The sequence below is a fragment of the Chiloscyllium plagiosum genome, unplaced genomic scaffold (assembly GCF_037043375.1).
Source record: "Chiloscyllium plagiosum isolate Xiang-an unplaced genomic scaffold, Cpla_swu_hap1 HiC_scaffold_48, whole genome shotgun sequence".
Lineage (NCBI taxonomy): Eukaryota > Metazoa > Chordata > Chondrichthyes > Orectolobiformes > Hemiscylliidae > Chiloscyllium > Chiloscyllium plagiosum.
This window is the reverse complement of record NW_028270186.1, coordinates 30,645,896-30,665,898: the sequence shown is the minus strand read 5'-3', so window position 1 is coordinate 30,665,898 and position 20,003 is coordinate 30,645,896.

The window sequence follows — 20,003 nt, the reverse complement described above, 5'->3', positions numbered from 1 at the left end:
CCTTATCTCAGATAGTGCTCCCACAATACCTCTGAAAGTCCACCCTCAATATCTCAAAAAGTGCTCCATCAATACCTCTGAAAGTGCTCACTCAATACCTCAGAAAGTGCTCCCTCAGTACCTCAAAAAGTGATCCCTCAATACCTCAGATAGTTCTCTCTCAGTACCTCAGATAGTGCTCCCGCAGTACCTCAGAAAGTGCTCCCTCAATACCTCAGATAGTGCTCCCTCAATACCTCCGAAAGTGCTCCCTCAATACCTCAGAAAGTGCTCCCTCAATTCCTCAGATAGTTCTCCCTCAATACCTCAGAAAGTCCTCCCTCAATACCTCAGAAAGTGCCCCTCCAATAGCTCACATAGTTCGCCCTCAGTACCTCAGATAATGCTCCCTCAATTCCTCAGACAGTGCTCTCTCAATACCTCAGAAAGTGCTCCCTCAGTACCTCAGATAGTGCTCCCTCAATATCTCAGAAAGTGCTCCCTCAGTACCTCAGAAAGTACTCCCTCAGTATCTCAGAAAGTGCTTCCTCAATACCTAAGAAAATGCTCCCTCAGGACCTCAGAAAGTGCTCCATCAGCACCTCAGGAAGTGCTCCCTCAGTACCTTAGATAGTTCTCCCTCAATACCTCAGAAAGTGCCCCTCCAATAGCTCACATAGTTTGCCCTCTGTACCTCAGATAATGCTCCCTCAATTCCTCAGACAGTGCTCTCTCAATACCTCAGAAAGTGCTCCCTCAACACCTCAGAAAGTGCTCCCTCAAAACCTCAGAAAGTGCTCCCTCAATACATCAGAAAGAGCTCCCTCAGTACCTCAGAAAGTGCTCCCTCAGTACCTCAGATAGTGCACACTCATATCTCAGAAAGTGCTCCCTCAATGCATCTGAAATTGCTCCCTCAATAGTTCTCCCTCAATATTTCAGATAGTGCTCCCTCAATACCTCAAAAAGTGCTCCGTCAGTACCTCAGAAAGTGCTCCCTCAATATTTCAGATAGTTCTCCCTCCTTACCTCAGATAGTGCTCCCACAATACCTCTGAAAGTCCACCCTCAATATCTCAAAAAGTGCTCCCTCAATACCTCTGAAAGTGCTCACTCAATACCTCAGAAAGTGCTCCCTCAGTACCTCAAAAAGTGATCCCTCAATACCTCAGATAGTTCTCCCTCAGTACCTCAGATAGTGCTCCCGCAGTACCTCAGATAGTACTCCCGCAGTACCTCAGATAGTGCTCCCTCAATACCTCAGATAGTTCTCCCTCAGTACCTCAGATAGTGCTCCCTCAATACCTCCGAAAGTGCTCCCTCAATACCTCAGAAAGTGCTCCCTCAATTCCTCAGATAGTTCTCCCTCAGTACCTCAGACAGTGCTCCCCAATACCTCAGAAAGTGCTCCCTCAGTACCTCAAAAATTGATCCCTCAATACATCAGATTGTTCTCCCTCAGTACCTCAGATAGTGCTCCCGCAGTACCTCAGAACGTGCTCCCTCAATACCTCAGATAGTTCTCCCTCAGTACCTCAGATAGTGCTCCCTCAATACCTCCGAAAGTGCTCCCTCAATACCTCAGAAAGTGCTCCCTCAATTCCTCAGATAGTTCTCCCTCAGTACCTCAGACAGTGCTCCCCAATACCTCAGAAAGTACTCCCTCAGTACCTCAGAAAGTGCTCCCTCAATACATCAGATAGTTCTCCCTCAGTACCTCCGAAAGTGCTCCCTCATTACCTCAGACAGTGTTCCCTCAATACCTCAGAAAGTGCTCCCTCAGTACCTCAGAAAGTGCTCCCTCAATACCTCAGACAGTGCTCCCTCAATACCTCAGAAAGTGCTCCCTCAGTACCTCAGAAAGTGCTCCCTCAATATCTCAGATAATTCTGCCTCGATATCTCAGATAATTCTCCCTCAATACTTCAGATAGTGCTTCCTCAGTACCTCAGATAGTTTTCCCTCAGTACCTCAGATAGTGATTCCTCAGTACCTCAGAATGTGCTCCCTCAGTACCTCAGACAGTGCTCCCTCAATACCTCAGAAATTGCTCTCTCAGTTCCTCAGAAATGGTTCTCTCAGTACCTCAGACAGTGCTCCCCCAATACCTCAGAAAGTGCTCTCTCAGTACCTCAGACAGTGCTCCCTCAATAGCTCAGAAGTTGCTTCCTCAATACCTCAGAAAGTGCTTCCTCAATACCTCAGATAGTTTTCCCTAATTACCTCAGATAGTGATTCCTCAGTACCTCAGAATGTGCTCCCTCAGTACCTCAGAAAGTGCTCCCTCAATACCTCAGAAAGTGCTCCCTCAGTACTTCAGAAAGTACTCGCTCAATACCTCAGAAAGTGCTCCCTCAATACCTCAGATAGTTCTCCCTCAGTACCTCAGATAGTGCACACTCATATCTCAGAAAGTGCTCCCTCAATGCATCTGAAATTGCTCCCTCAATACCGAAGAAATCATCACTTTGTTGTGTTTAAGCCCAAAACCCCTCAGACAGTAGCTCCACAAAACATTCATATCCTCAACACTTCAGGGCTCAGGGCGCAGCCCCCCCTCAGATTGTGTTCAAACCCCTTCAGACTGTAAGGACCCACATCCACCCCTGTCCAAGATTGGAGCCCAGGTCCCCAGAACAGTACTTGTCTCTCTGGATTAAGTTTAGAATTCCTACAGTGTAGAAGCAAGCCATTCCGTCCATTGGCTCCACACTGACTGTCTGAACAGCATCGCACCCAGACTCACATCCTCTACTCTATCCCTGTAATGCTGCATTTCCCATGGCATCTTTGGGCGGTGGGAGGAAACTGGATCACCCGGAGGGAACCCGCACAGATACAGAGCGAATGTGTAAACTCCACACAGACAGTCACCGGGAGTTAGAATCAAACCACTGAGGCACCGTGCTGTCCTCTCTCCTTGGATGCCATCTTATCTAACCTTTTACTAAGCAATCTCCCATGTGAAACATTCTCATCTGTCTCCATCGTCATCCCTTCAAAAGCTCTATCAAGTTGGACACATCATTTCCACAAACAAAGCCAAGCTGACCATCCCTAATCAATCCTTACTTTTCCAAATGCATTGTCATTGTCTCTCAGAATGCCCACCAACAGCTTACCCACCACTGCTACCAGGCTCACAGCTCCATAGTTCAATGGCTGTTCCTTGCAGCCTTACTTCAATAATGGCCCATCATTAATCACCCTCCAGTCTTCAGGCACCTCACCCGTTGTCACTGATCGGTCCATCTGACAAGGCCATCTCCATCCTTCTGTAACCTAAGGCTATCCTCCTCAGTATTTATCACCCCACCAATCTTCATATCATTCATGAACCCAATGATTAACCCTCCACCATTCAAATCTAAATCTTTTCTAACAACCACATCAGCAAGACCCCAGCAGTGAGACATGAACAGACAGAGATTTCTAACTGGGCCATCACTGTCTGCTTCCTGCCACTCAGCATTCTGCGCCAAATTCCTTGGATCTTGAGTTTTTATGTTCACTATCAGTTTCCAGTATGGGTCCTGATAAAAGCCTGACTGACCTCCAAGCAGACGACAGGAAAGCATTGCCCTTATTTACACATCTGGTCACCTCCTTAAAAAGTGCAATCCCTTTGGTCAGACCTGAGCTCCCCTTAACACAACCATTCTGACTGTTCATCATGAACTCCAGTCTCTGTAAACGTTGATTAATTCTATCTCCCCAAAATTGCTTCCAACAGACGTCCCACCCACGACATTAGCCTGACTGGCCTGGAGCTGCCTGGTATATCCCATGTTCCTACTTGAATAACAGTACCACATGGTCAGTCCGACGGCACCTCTCCTGTGGCCAGAGCGGATTTGAAAATGTTTGCAAGTGTCCCTGTTGTAAGAAGGCCAGACCACTCAGAACCATCTCTCTCTATATATATGCTAATTCATTTAATTGTATCACAGAGCATCTCCACGATTTCATACCGTCCCTGTCCCAATGAGCATTGACAAAATGCATCCATTCACTGTAGCCTCTGGGTCCATGCACACATTCTCACTGTGTTCCACAACCTACTCTTTCTCTCATTATCAATTCACCCTTAATGTCACTGTAAAGTACTTTCAGATTTTCATTTCCTCTCTTAGCACTCCTCGTTCCCAGACAAATAGCCTGCGATACGATTTGGAGGAGTGTGGGATGTCATTCTGGATGTGATTAGCATTGGGAAGCTCAGAAATAAGGAACACACGACTGTGCTGAGTGTGGGGCAGTGGGATTCATTTGGGATGAGCACATGGAAGCTGAGGAATAAACCTCAGCCCTGCAGCATGGAAATATCCCTTTGAGCTGGCAGGTCAGTCACGTGAAACGAAAACTCGATCCCTGGGAAAAGTGGGTGGTAACCAAATGAAGACTGTCTGTCAGAACACAGTCTCTGGAACCTGGACGTGGGAATCATTACTGAGCAGGGTCTGTCGGAAGCAGAGGCAGAAATGGACTGAACAATTTCAGATATTCCTCTTCGACCACAAGACATGGGAGCAGATATTAGGCCATTCAGCACATCTGATAGTGTGGCAATCACTCAGTACTGACTCTCTTACAATGCAGGTATCCCCCAGACTGAGGTGCTGACAGTGCAGCACTCCCTCAGTCATGATACTCTGACAGTGTGGCACTCCCTCAGTACTGACCCTCTGACAGTGCAGCGCTCCCTCAGTACAGACCCTCTAACAGTGCAGAGCTCCCTCAGTACTGACCCTCTGACTGTGCGGCACTCCCTCAGTAGTGACCCTCTGACAGTGCAGCGCTCCCTCAGTACTGACCCTCTGACAGTGCAGCGCTCCCTCAGTACTGACCCTCTGACAGTGCAGCACTCCCTCAGTACTGACCCTCTGACAGTGCAGCACTCCCTCATTACTGATCCTCTGACAGTGCAGCACTCCCTCCGTACAGATCCTCTGACAGTGCAGCACTCCCTCCGTACAGACCCTCTGAAACAACACTCCCTCAGAACTGACACACAGACCGTGTAGCGCTCCCTCAGTCATGTCCCTTTGAGTGTTCATCACTCTCTCAGTACTGACCCTCTGGCAATGCAGCAATCACTCAGTACTGACTGTCCGACACATAGTGTGGTGCTCCCTCAGTACTGAACCCCTCACAGCGCGGTGATCCCTCAGTACTAATACCCTCAGAGTGCCGTGCTCCCTCAGTTCTAACCCATTCACAGTTCAGCGCTCCCTCAGTAGTAACTCTCTCACAGTGCGACACTCTGACGGCATGGCCATCCATTAGCACTGACCGTCAGTGAGTGCGCACTTCATCATTACTGACTCTCTCACTGCACAGCAATCCCTCCATCCTGACTTTCTGACAATGCTGCACTCCCTCCACACTGATCCTCTGACAATGCTGCACTCCCTCCACACTGATCCTTTGACAATGCTGCACTCCCTCCACACTGATCCTCTGACAATGCTGCACTCCCTCCACACTGACCCTCTGACAATGCTGCACTCCCTCCACACTGACCCTCTGAAAATGCTGCACTACCTCCACACTGACCCTCTGACAATGCTGCACTCCCTCCACACTGATCATCTGACAATGCTGCACTCCTTCCATACTGACCCCTGACAATGCTGCACTCCCTCCACACTGATACTCTGACAATGCTGCACTACCTCCACACTGACCCTCTGACAGTGCAGCACTCCCTCCACACTGATACTCTGACAATGCTGCACTCCCTCCACACTGACCCTCTGACAATGCTGCACTCCTTCCATACTGACCCCTGACAATGTTGCACTCCCTCCACACTGACCCTCTGACAATGCTGCACTCCCTCCACACTGACCTCCAGATTGATTTTAGGGTTGAATTCTCAAGCTTGCTCTATTAAAGGGATTGAATCCCTCTGCTACAAAGGGGGGTCAGTTACCACAGCTAACAGGTTCGTGATGCTAACATTGTTGGCTCAATCTCTATCATGTCTGAAATTACGATGAAGGCCCCAGCTTCTCAACCTCAGCCCTCACCAGAGGTGTGTGACCCACCAGGCCTCTCTCTCTGACAAGACAGCAGCTCTCGGGTCCTCCTGGTCTATACTAACTTCCCAACTTTAAAAGGGCACTCCAGTAAGAGAGCTCTTTACATGGTTCAGGTCATGCTACACTGTCAATGAGTCAGTACTGAGGCAATGCTGTACTGTCAGAGTGTCAGTTATGATGGAGCGCTGTACTGTCAGAGATTTTGTCCTGAGATTGGGCCACACTGTCAGAGGGCCAATATAGGGCCACTTCCACACTGTCAGAGAGTCAGTCCTGAGGGAGTGCATCACTATCAGAGAATCAGTATGGGAGGAGTGCAGCATTGTCAGAGGATCAGTGTGGAGGAAGTGCAGCATTGTCAGAGGGTCAGTGTGGAGTGAGTGCAGCATTGTCAGAGGGTCAGTGTGGAGGGAGTGCAGCATTGTCAGGGGGTCAGTGTGGAGGGAGTGCAGCATTGTCAGAGGGTCACACTGACCCCCTGACAATGCTGCTCTCCCTCCACACTGACCCTCTGACAATGCTGCACTCCCTCCATACTGATCGTCTGATTTTGCTGCACTCCCTCCACACTGATCCTCTGACAATGCTGCACTCCCATCACACTGACCCTCTGATAATGCTGCACTCCCTCCACACTGACCCTCTGACAATGCTGCACTCCCTCCACACTGACCCCCTGACAATGCTGCACTCCCTCCACACTGACCCTCTGACAATGCTGCACTCCCTCCACACTGATCCTCTGACAATGCTACACTCCCTCTATTCTGACCCTCTGACAATGCTGCACTCCCTCCGTTTTGAGGAAGGGTCACTTGAAATGCAAATTGTTCCTCTCTCTCTTCACCGTTGCTACCTGCTGAATTCTGCTGAATATCCCCAGCCATCTGTTTGCTTGAGAATTTGACCTGATCCAAGCGTCACTGAGTAATTCAGTCTGTGTTCAATGTCCTGAGGCTGCTCCTGTTGAAAGTTGACAAACAGGTTTAAGGCTTTGTAAGGTATTGTATTTGGAGGGCGGGCGACATGGGAGAACAGGTACAGAGCACAGGCACTTCACAAAGATCCTTCTCAATGTAACTTTGTGATGTTAATTCAGAAGAAACAGCTCAGACCTAACATTTCAGTTAATCAGCCAAGGGGAGGATATATGTCATGGCAAAGACTTCTTGTAAAGACTGTACCGAACCGAACTTTAGTGACTATGTTTGTACGTAAAGTTTTTTTGTGAATAAAGTCTCTTTTTGAAATTGATATAAATATTTTTTCGATGGGGACCAACCATCTTGAGCTTGTGGAGGCATTGCCCTTGTCCCTAATGTTTCTTAAATAAACGCTAGACAAGTTCGATACTCCCCGGGTACAGACATCAAACGGTCATCAACGGGGAGGAGATGGTGGGATGGTCACAGGGGGCTCAGTGTTGCCTCACCCCACCCGGGTTCGATTCCAGCCTCGGGCGACTGTCTGTGTGGAGTTGGCACATTCTCCCCGTGTCAGCCTCCGGGGGCTCCAGTTCCCACCCACTGTCCAAAGATGTGCAGGCTGGGTGGGTTATCCAGAGGAAATGAAGGGATCCGGGGATAGAGGGGGTAGGGTGGGATGCTCTGCCGAGGGTCAGTGTGAACCTGATAGGCCGAATGACCTGCTTCCCCATCTTAGGGATTGTATGATCAATCCAGAGACTCAAATACTGTTCTGGGCCCTGGGCTCCAATCTTGGAGGTGGCTGTGGGTCATCACAGTGAGAACAGGTTTGGGGATGAACACGGTCCAAGGGGGCAACAGGTTTGCTTTCTGAGGTGTTGAGGGCATGAATGTTCTGTCGAGGTGCTTTGGGGATAAACACACTGAGGGGATGGTTTCTAAGGTATTGAGGGAGCACTATCTGTCAGTACAGGGTGCAGATGGTCGAAAGGTACAGATACACTTCATAGAACATAGAACATAGGACATCGAACAGTACAGCACAGAACAGGCCCTTCAGCCCTTATTGCTGTGCCGACCATCGATCCTCATGTAAGGGAAACCTAAAGTATGAACCCTCAAATTTCTGTGACCATATGCATGTCCAGCAGTCACTTAAATATCCCCAATGACCTTGCTTCCACAACTGCTGCTTGCAACGCATTCCATGCTCTCGCAACTCTCTGAAAGAAGTCCGAGCTCAGTCAACCTCTCTTTGTTAGATAAGCCCTCCATTCCAGGCAGCATTCTGGTAAACCTCCTCTGAATCCTCTCCAAAGCATCCACATCTTTCCGATAATAGGGCGACCAGAACTGGACACAGTATTCCAAGTGCGTTCTAACCAAAGTTTTATAGAGCTGCAACAAGATCTCACGACTCTTAAACACAATCCTCCTGTTAATGAAAGCCAAAACACCATATGCTTTCTTAACAACCCTGTCCACTTGGGGACCCATTTTAAGGGATCTATGTACCTGCACACCAAGATCCCTCTGTTCCTCCACACTGCCAAGAATCCTGTCTTTAATCCTGTACTCAGTTTTCAAATTTGACCTTCCAAAATGCATCACCTCCATTTATTCAGGTTGAACTCCATCTGCCATCTCTCAGCCCATCTCTGCATCCTGTCAATGTCCCGCTGCAGCCAACAACAGCCCTCCATACTGTCAACGACACTCCAACCTTTGTGTTGTCTGCGAAATTGCTGACCCCTCCTTCAATCCCCTCATCCAAGTCATTAATAAAAATTACAAACAGTAGAGGCCCAAGGACAGAGCCCTGTGGAACACCACTCACCACAGACTTCCAGGCAGAATATTTTCCTTCTACTACCACTCGCTGTCTTCTATTGGCCAGCCAATTCTGTATCCAGACAGCTAAGTTTCCCGGTATCCCATTCCTCCTGACCTTCTGAATGAACCTACCATGGGGAACCTTATCAAATGCCTTACTGAAGTCCATATACACCACATCCACAGCTCGACCCTCATCAACTTGCCTAGTAACATCCTCAAAGAACTCAGTAAGGTTTGTGAGGCATGACCTGCCCCTCACAAAGCCGTGTTGATTCCATTAAATCAAGCCATGCTCTTCCAGATGCTCATAAATCCTGTCCCTCAGAATCCTTTCTAACTCTTTACATACGACAGACGTGAGAGTGTTTTGTCTGTAATTGCCGGGGATTTCCCTATTTCCTTTCTTGAAGAGAGGAATTATATTTGCATCCCTCCAGTCCTCAGGTACGACTCCAATGGAGACCGAGGATGTAAGGATCTTCACAAGCAGCGAAGCAATCACATTTCTCACTTTCCAAAGCAGCCGAGGACAAATCTGGTTTGGCCCTGGCGACTTGTCAATCTTAATGTTTGTCAAAATGTTCAGCACATCAGCTTCCTCAATCTCTATCTGTTCCAGCATGCTTACCTGCTCCTCAATGGTTTCATTCACTACAAGGTCCTTTTCTTTAGTAACGACAGAAGCAAAAAACTCATTTAGGGGGTTCCCCTGCCTCCTCAGACTCTACACACAAGTTCCCTATGCTATCCCTGAGCGGCCCTACTCTTTCTTTGATCATTGTCTTACTCCTCACATCCGTGTAAAATGTCTTTGGATACTCCCTAATCCTTCCTGTCAAGCCTTTTTCCTGCCCCCTCCTGGCTCTCCTCAGGCCATTTTTGAGCTCCTTCCTCGCCTGCCTGTAATACTCTAGAGCTGAGCAAGATCCTTCCTTCCTCCACCTTACGTAAGCTGCCTTCTTTCTTTCGAAAAGGAGCTCCTCCGCTCTCGACATCCAAGGTTCCTTTATCTTACCCCTTCTTGCCTGACTCAGAGGAACACATTTGTGCATCACTCGCAACAACTGTTCCTTAAACCGTCTCCACATGTTTATAGTGGCCTTTCCATGGAATAATTGCTCCCACTCCATGGTTCCCAACTCACGTCTGATAGTATCATAGTTTCCTTTTCCCCAGGCTGGGAACGGTGTGTGGGACGCAGTGAGGGTCAGGCTGGGGACGGTGTGTGGGAGGCAGTGAGGGTCAGGCTGGGGACGGTATGTGGGACGGAGTGAGGGACAGGCTGGGGACGGTGTGTGGGACGGAGTGAGGGTCAGGCTGGGAACGGTGTGTGGGACGGAGTGAGGGTCAGGCTGGGGACGGTGTGTGGGCCGCAGTGAGGGTCAGGCTGGGGACGGTATGTGGGACGGAGTGAGGGTCAGGCTGGGGACGGTGTGTGGGACGGAGTGAGTGTCAGGCTGGGGACGGTGTGTGGGAGGCAGTGAGGGTCAGGCTGGGGACGGTGTTGTGGGACGCAGTGAGGGTCAGGCTGGGGGCGGTGTGTGGGACACAGTGAGGTTCAGGCTGGGGACGGTGTGTGGGACGGAGTGAGGGTCAGGCTAGGGGCGGTGTGTGGGACGGAGTGAGGGTCAGGCTGGGGACGGTGTGTGGGACGCAGTGAGGGTCAGGCTGGGGACGGTGTGTGGGACGGAGTGAGGGTCAGGCTGGGGACGGTGTGTGGGACGCAGTGAGGGTCAGGATGGGGACGGTGTGTGGGACGGAGTGAGGGTCAGGCTGGGGACGGTGTGTGGGACGGAGTGAGGGTCAGGCTGGGGACGGTGTGTGGGACGCGGTGAGGGTCAGGCTGGGGACGGTGTGTGGGACGCAGTGAGGGTCAGGCTGGGGACGGTGTGTGGGACGCAGTGAGGGTCAGGCTGGGGACGGTGTGTGGGAGGCAGTGAGGTTCAGGCTGGGGGCAGTGTGTGGGACGGAGTGAGGGTCAGGCTGGGGAATGTGTGTGGGACGCAGTGAGGGTCAGTCTGGGGACGGTGTGTGGGAGGCAGTGAGGGTCAGGCTGGGGACGGTATGTGGGAGGCAGTGAGGGTCAGGCTGGGGACGGTGTGTGGGACGGAGTGAGGGTCAGGCTGGGGACGGTGTTTGGGACGGAGTGAGGGTAAGGCTGGGGACGGTGTGTGGGACGGATTGAGGGTCAGGCTGGGGGTGGTGTGTGGGACGGAGTGAGGGTCAGGCTGGGGACGGTGTGTGGGACGGAGTGAGGGTCAGGCTGGGGACGGTGTGTGGGACAGAGTGAGGGTCAGGCTGGGAACGGTGTGTGGGACGCAGTGAGGGTCAGGCTGGGGACGGTGTGTGGGAGGCAGTGAGGGTCAGGCTGGGGACGGTATGTGGGACGGAGTGAGGGACAGGCTGGGGACGGTGTGTGGGACGGAGTGAGGGTCAGGCTGGGAACGGTGTGTGGGACGGAGTGAGGGTCAGGCTGGGGACGGTGTGTGGGCCGCAGTGAGGGTCAGGCTGGGGACGGTATGTGGGACGGAGTGAGGGTCAGGCTGGGGACGGTGTGTGGGACGCAGTGAGGGTCAGGCTGGGGACGGTGTGTGGGAGGCAGTGAGGGTCAGGCTGGGGACGGTGTTGTGGGACGCAGTGAGGGTCAGGCTGGGGGCGGTGTGTGGGACGGAGTGAGGGTCAGGCTGGTGGCGGTGTGTGGGAGGCAGTGAGGGTCAGGTTGGGGACGGTGTGTGGGACGGAGTGAGGGACAGGCTAGGGGCGGTGTGTGGGACGGAGTGAGGGTCAGGCTGGGGACGGTGTGTGGGACGCATGAGGGTCAGGCTGGGGACGGTGTGTGGGACGGAGTGAGGGTCAGGCTGGGGACGGTGTGTGGGACGCAGTGAGGGTCAGGCTGGGGACGGTGTGTGGGACGGAGTGAGGGTCAGGCTGGGGACGGTGTGTGGGACGGAGTGAGGGTCAGGCTGGGGACGGTGTGTGGGACGGAGTGAGGGTCAGGCTGGGGACGGTGTGTGGGACGCGGTGAGGGTCAGGCTGGGGACGGTGTGTGGGACGCAGTGAGGGTCAGGCTGGGGACGGTGTGTGGGACGCAGTGATGGTCAGGCTGGGGACGGTGTGTGGGACGGAGTGAGGGTCAGGCTGGGGGCAGTGTGTGGGACGGAGTGAGGGTCAGGCTGGGGAATGTGTGTGGGACGCAGTGAGGGTCAGTCTGGGGACGGTGTGGGGGAGGCAGTGAGGGTCAGGCTGGGGACGGTATGTGGGAGGCAGTGAGGGTCAGGCTGGGGACGGTGTGTGGGACGGAGTGAGGGTCAGGCTGGGGACGGTGTGTGGGACGGAGTGAGGGTCAGGCTGGGGGTGGTGTGTGGGACGGAGTGAGGGTCAGGCTGGTGGCGGTGTGTGGGACGGAGTGAGGGTCAGGCTGGGGGAGGTGTGTGGGATGGAGTGAGGGTCAGGCTGGGAACGGTGTGTGGGACGGAGTGAGGGTCTGGCTGGGGTGGTGTGTGGGACGGAGTGAGGGTCAGGCTGGTGGCGGTGTGTGGGACGGAGTGAGGGTCAGGCTGGGGGAGGTGTGTGGGATGGAGTGAGGGTCAGGCTGGGAACGGTGTGTGGGACGGAGTGAGGGTCTGGCTGGGGCGGTGTGTGGGACGGAGTGAGGGTCAGGCTGGGGACGGTGTGTGGGACGGAGTGAGGGTCAGGCTGGGGACGGTGTGTGGGACGGAGTGAGGGTCAGGCTGGGGGACGGTGTGTGGGAGGCAGTGAGCGTCAGGCTGGGTCGGTGTGTGGGACGGAGTGAGGATCAGGCTGGGGACGGTGTGTGGGACGCAGTGAGGGTCAGGCTGGGGACGGTATGTGGGAGGCAGTGAGGGTCAGGCTGGGGACGGTGTGTGGGACGGAGTGAGGGTCAGGCTGTGGGTGGTGTGTGGATTCCCATGTAGGTCAGGCTGGGAGCGGTGTTGGACGACGGTGAGGGTCAGCCTGGGGGTGGTGTGTGGGCGGCAGTGAGGGTCAGGCTGGGGGCGGTGTGTGGGCGGCAGTGAGGGTCAGGCTGGGGGTGGTGTGTGGACGACAGTGAGGGTCAGGCTGGGGGTGGTGTGTGGATTCCCATGTAGGTCAGGCTGGGAGCGGTGTTGGACGACGGTGAGGGTCAGCCTGGGGGTGGTGTGTGGGCGGCAGTGAGGGTCAGGCTGGGAGTGGTGTTGCACGGCGGTAGGGGTCAGGCTGGGGGCTGTGTGTGGGACGGAGTGAGGGTCAGGCTGGGGACGGTGTGTGGGTGGGCATTCGTGCTGTGTGCTGCTGCAGTCTCCTGAATGGGGAACAGACTTTGAAAACTCCGAGCCCCAGAGGAAAGGCATTTAATCAATTCACAGAATCATTGATTGTCCGAATGAATTAGTGCCCACCCAACTCGTTCACATACTTGAGGTTCCTCTGTCGGTGGGAACATGATTTGGAAGGGTTAAGAGGGTTACGGGCCAGATGTTGGCAGGTGGGACTAGAATGGGTTGGGATACCTGGTCAGCATGGACGGGTTGGACCGAAGGGTCTATTTCTGTGCTGTATACCTCTATGACTCTATGACCTTCCAGCCAATTTTGTATCAAAATCTCCCCATCTCCTTGTATTCTATGGTGATGGACTTTTATACCCGTGTGTTATGTGGAACCTTGCTGACCGTCTTTCTGAAGTCCAAGTTAGTGATTTCCATGCACAAAACCATGCAGACTATCCCTAATCAATCTTGTCTTTCCAATTACATGTACATCCTACCCCTCATACGCCCTTTCAACAACTTGCCTTCGACTGACTACAGCCTCACCGGTCTATAGTTTGCTGAATTTTCCTTACCGCCTTTCTCAAATAATGGCACCAGTCTTCCAGCAACTAGTCCAGAACAAGAGGGCATAGGTTTAGGGTGACAGGGTAAAGATATAAAAGAGACTGAAGGGGCAACTGTTTCACACAGAGGGTGGTACGTGCATGGAATGAGCTGCCAGAGGAAGTGGTAGAGGCAGGTACAATTGCAACATTTAAGAGGCATTTGGATGGATATATGAATAGGAAGGGTTTGGAGGGATATGGGCTGGGTGCTGGCGGGTGGGACTAGATTGGGTTGGGATACCTGGTCAGCATGGATGGGTTGGATGGAAGGGTCTGTTTCCCTGTTGTACATCTCAATGACTCTGACTCTAAATGGTCAGTTTCCACACCACAGTGACTCTACGGGAAACCCAATTGGACAGGTACCTCATAGGAAATGTTTGGATCCATGTGGACCAAGGGGAGGCAGGTGAGATTACCTCAGTTTGGAATTATGTTTGACATGGATTGATTGGATCACAGGGTCTGTTTCCATGCTACATAACATTACGACTCTAATTCTTGCTATCTCTGCATTCCTCCCTCTTCACATCTCTCCCTATCTCTGTCACCTCACCCAGCCTCACAACTCTTCCTTATCTTCCAAGTTTGTGAGAAGATTTGTAGCTCGGGTGATCGTTGTTGTGGTTCTGTTCGCCGAGCTGGGAATTTGTGTTGCAGATGTTTTGTCCCCTGTCTAGGTGACATCCTCAGTGCTTGGGAGCTTCCTGTGAAGCGCTTCTGTGATGTTTTTTCCGACATTTATAGTGGTCCAGGAACTGACAACCGGAAGCGGCAGAGATAGGCCACTATAAATGCCGGAGGAAAAATCATAGAAGCGCTTCACAGGAGGCTCCCAAGCACTGGGGGTGTCACCTAGACAGGGGACGAAACGTCTGCAACACAAATTTCCAGCTCGGCGAACATCTTCCTTATCTCTAATAATTCCTCTCCAGCCTCAGACCCCTCCCTAACTCTAATCCCCTCCAGTCTCTGAAAGTTGTGCTATATGTGCCTTTCTTTGATTCCAGCCTTGAGGATATCCCATTTTTATTTCTCACTTGATGACGGCCCTTTCAGATTCCTGCATCGAGCTCCAGAATTTCCTCCTAAACCGCTCCATCTTACTTTCCTCCCAAACACATTGACCAATCATGTGTCATCTATTCTACTATCATTTTTTCTGACCTGGTTTCAAAGGTGGCCGGTCATATTCCTATATTAAGTGTGTTGAGGTTTACAGCACAGAAAAAGGCTCTGTGGGCTATTGAGTCTGTGCCAGTAAAGAAAACTATAACCAAACTATCCTGATCCATTTTCCAATACACAGTCATTTGCACCATCGGTCTTGGTATCACAGTGTGCACCGAAATGTGTCTTAAATGCTGTTGGGAATTCTGTGTCTCCCACCCTCACAGACAGTGAGGTTTAGTGCAACTGGTGCTCGATGATGGCATCACCCACAGGAACACAGAGCAGCTGGGTCTGTGCAAACCAGAGATCGCCCACACATTGGGAAGGATGGCAGGGTCCCTGAGAGGGGGCACAGGGGATTTACCAGGATGGTTCAAGGAATGGGGGATTGTAGCAGCATGTTTTGGATATTCTTTTACATTATTCATTGGTCTGATATAGTTGTTGTTGATACATTGGGTAGATAATATCGATCTACAAAAGATGGACTCTCCTTCCCAACCTCTCCCCTTGCCTGGGCTGGGGTAACCTTCAGGTTAAACCACCACCAGTCATCTCTCCCTAATGAGAGAGCAGCCCTATGGTCTGGTAGGACAATACTGACTTTGCCTCTTACACAGTGATGTCACTGTACCTCGAGGGTGGAGAGAGGGAATGCTGAAGGTGGTGGCTGGGACACCACTCAGGCACAGTGCTTTGTCCTGGAGGATTTTCCCTTTCTTTAACATTGCTGGGGGGGTGCACTGATGTAGGTGAGTGGACACTGTTCCAATACAACCCTGATGTGTACCTTATAGAGAGCAAACAGACATTGGGGAATCAGGGGTTTGGAGAAACTGAGATTGCTCTCCTTGTAGCAAAGGAAATTTGGGGAGCTGTGACAGAGTGGTTTACAACCATTACCCGTTATAATAATAAACCTGACACCCATCAGCTCATTATACAAGGATTACAGGACACATTGAAGGTGTGGGGAGAACTATTGAGAGAATGGGATGATTGAAAGGAGAACTTTTCTGCAGTAAATGGGATTGAGCTGGAACACAATGTTCGCGCACAATGTGAATATCCAGGTCCTGATGAATTGAGTAAGAGTTTGGCGTTACAGTTACTGAGATTACCATCTGAATACCTACCTGTAGTATCCTGTAATACAAGTTTATAAAATCCGTCACTGTCAGTTCAGGTTAGAAACTCACACCATCCCCTCCTCCTGGCCCAGGATGACTGGACACATTACCCCTTGTGGAGGTCAGCAGTTAGTTCAGGGGGAAATCTATGTGGGTTTCTAGGAGTTTCCACCTTGGGACTTCATGTGACTGAACAGGGCAGATCTTTCATAGATGGACAGAATGAGCCAAGAGTCAGTGAGATGTGGAGAGCAGGATTTCCTTCCTTTTCTTTCCTTCCGTGTTGCCGCTGTGCCTCATCAATAAGACATGGGGAGTGAAAGGCTCATGCAGCTCGATGGGCAAGTTGTCTCCATCCTAACCAATGGACAGCAAGCTCCTCCCAGTCATCCCATAGAGTCTCAAGAAAAACAGAGCAACACTGCACGCTTCCCACTGCCCAGGATTCCCAGTAAACGGTTAGAAGAATTGGGGGGTGGGGATATCTGTCAGAAAAGGCATAACTGTAAAGCTCTAAGAGGATTGTGAAGTGAGAGAGATGCACAGGAGAAGGGGGCAACAAGTTGCCAGATGGAGTATAATTTGGGAAAATGGGAAGTTGGTCATTTTGGAGGGGATAATAAAAGAACAGAGTGCTATTTAAATGGTGGAAACTGTAGGAAGCTGCACCACAAAGGGACCAGGGGGTAATTGTGCAGGAAACACAGAAAGCAGCAGATTCTGGGTCAGTCACGGAATCAACGGTTCGGCTTCAGAATCGTCAAGTTTAAGGCAACACCGACACGGGTCAGGGGTTTCTGTAACAATGGAGCTGGGGTGAGGGGGAGACAAGGAACGTTTAACAGAATGGAATTCCTGGTGTTTGGGATTGTGTGGATGTCTGATCAGAAGGTCACCTTGGGGTCAGATATAACAGCAGTATTGTGAAGAATGTAGTGTACCTCAGATATTTCCCAGTGGGGGGGAGCGGCTCAGCAGGAAGGGAAAGGAATTTGTAATAGCAACTGAAGGCAATGGTTCTAACCATTACAATGTTTCACTGGAGAAAACTGCAGCTAATCGAGAAGTGGGAGTGTGGTAAGCAGTTTGATAACTGAGTAACAGTGGAGTAATGAAGACAGATGATGGGGAGAGGGACTTGGGCAGTGTCAGTTTACATGTGAAACCTAACACAGTGCTTTTGGACAATGTCACCTCCTGGCAGTATGTCGGTGAGAAAAAGGAGGGTCCAAGGATAGATCCTTAGATTCCCTACAGTGTGGAAACAGTCCCTTCGTCCTAACAAGTCTACACCGACCCTCCGAAGAGGAACCATCCAGACCCATTCTCCTACGTTTACCACTGATTGATGCACCTAACACTACAGGCACTTTAGTATGGCCATTTCACCTAACCTGCATATCTTTGGACTGTGGGAAGAAACCGCAGCACCCGGAGGAAACCCACGCAGACACTGGGAGAAAGTGCAAACTCCACACAGACAGTCGCCCGAGTCTGGAATCGAACCTGGGTCCCTGATGCTGTGAGGCAGCAGTGCTCACCATTGAGCCACCGTGCTGGCCAACCCTTGAGGGACACCACATGCAATGAATTCAGAAAGGAAATCAGAGAGGGTATCACAGCTACAGAAGTTACCATTGTCGAGGAGGGTCTGCCTACTGAGTCAGTATGGGTGGAAATTAGAAACAGTAAGGGAGCAGTCACCTCATTAGGGGTTTACTACAGACCCCCCAACAGCAGCAGGGAGATTGAAGAAAGCATAGGTCAGCAGATTTTGGTAAAGAGTGAATGTAATAGGGTTGTTGTAATGGATGACTTTAACTTTCTCAATATAGATTGGAACCTCCTTCGAGCAGATGGTTTTGTAAGGTGTGTTCAGGAGTGTTTCCTAACTCAGCACATTGAAGCGGCCGATGAGGGGAGAGGCCATTTTGATTTTGGTGCTCGGCAATGAGCTGGGGCAGGTGTCAGATCTTGTGGTGGGAGAGCATTTTGGTGATAGTGACCACAACTGCCTCACATTCTATATAGCCATGGAGAAGGAGAGATGCAGGCACAATGGGAGGACATTTAATTGGGGAAAAGGAAACTATGATACTATCAGACATGAGTTGGGAACCATGGAGTGGGAGCAATTATTCCATGGAAAGGCCACGACAGACATGTGGAGACGGTTTAAGGAACAGTTGTTGCGAGTGATGCATAAATATGTCCCTCTGAGACAGGCAAGAAGGGGCAAGATAAAGGAACCTTGGATGACGAGAGCGGAGGAGCTTCTTTTCGAAAGAAAGAAGGCAGCTTACGTAAGGTGGAGGAAGGAAGGGTCTTGGTCAGCTCTAGAGGATTACAGGCAGGCGAGGAAGGAGCTCAAAAATGGCCTGAGGAGAGCCAGGAGGGGGCAGGAAAAAGGCTTGACAGGAAGGATTAGGGAGAATCCAAAGACATTTTACACGGATGTGAGGAGTAAGACAATGATCAAAGAAAGAGTAGGGCCGCTCAGGGATAGCATAGGGAACTTGTGTGTAGAGTCTGAGGAGGCAGGGGAACCCCCTAAATGAGTTTTTTGCTTCTGTCGTTACTAAAGAAAAGGACCTTGTCGTGAATGAAACCATTGAGGAGCAGGTAAGCGTGCTGGAACAGATAGAGATTGAGGAAGCTGATGTGCTGAACATTTTGACAAACATTAAGATTGACAAGTCGCCAGGGCCAGACCAGATTTGTCCTCAGCTGCTTTGGGAAGTGAGAAATGTGATTGCTTCGCTGCTTGCGAAGATCCTTACATCCTCGCTCTCCACTGGAGTCGTACCTGAGGACTGGAGGGAGGCAAATATAATTCCTCTCTTCAAGAAAGGAAATAGGGAAATCCCCGGCAATTACAGACCAGACACTCTCACGTCTGTCGTCTGTAAGGTGTTAGAAAGGATTCTAAGGGACAGGATTTATGAGCATCTGGAAGAGCATGGCTTGATTTAATGCAATCAATACGGCTTTGTGAGGGGCAGGTCATGCCTCACAAACCTTACTGAGTTCTTTGAGGATGTTACTAGGCAAGTTGATGAGGGTCGAGCTGTGGATGTGATGTATATGGACTTCGGTAAGGCATTTGATAAGGTTCCCCATGATAGGCTCATTCAGAGGGTCAGGAGGAATGGGATACCGGGAAACTTAGCTGTCTGGATACAGAATTGGCTGGCCAACAGAAGACAGCGAGTGGTAGTAGAAGGAAAATATTCTGCCTGGAAGTCAGTGGTGAGTGGTGTTCCACAGGGCTCTGTCCTTGGGCCTCTACTGTTTGTAATTTTTATTAATGACTTGGATGAGGGGATTGAAGGAGGGGTCAGCAATTTCGCAGACAACACAAAGGTTGGAGTGTCGTTGACAGTATGGAGGGCTGTTGTTGGCTGCAGCGGGACATTGACAGGATGCAGCGATGGGCTGAGAGGTTGCAGATGGAGTTCAACCTGAATAAATGGAGGTGATGCATTTTGGAAGGTCAAATTTGAAATCTGAGTACAGGATTAAAGACAGGATTCTTGGCAGTGTGACGGAACAGAGGGATTTTGGTGTGCAGGTACATAGATCCCTTAAAATGGCTACCCAAGTGGACAGGGTTGTTAAGAAAGCATATGGTGTTTTGGCTTTCATTAACAGGAGAATTGTGTTTAAGAGCCGTGAGATCTTGATACAGCTCTATAAAACTTTGGTTAGAACGCACTTGGAATACTGCGTCCAGTTCTGGTCGCCCTATTTTAGGAAAGATGTGGATGCTTTGGAGAGGATTCAGAGGAGGTTTACCAGAATGCTGCCTGGACTGGAGGGCTTATCTAACAAAGAGAGGTTGACTGAGCTCGGACTTTTTTCAGTGGAAAAAAGAAGGAAGACAGGGGACCTAATTGAGGTATACAAGATAATGAGAGGCATAGATAGAGTTGTTAGCCAGACACTTTTTTTCCCAGGGCAGAAATTGCTAACACGAGAGGTCATAGTTTTAAGCTGTTTGGAGGAAAGTGTAGAGGGGATGTCAGAGGCGGGTTCTT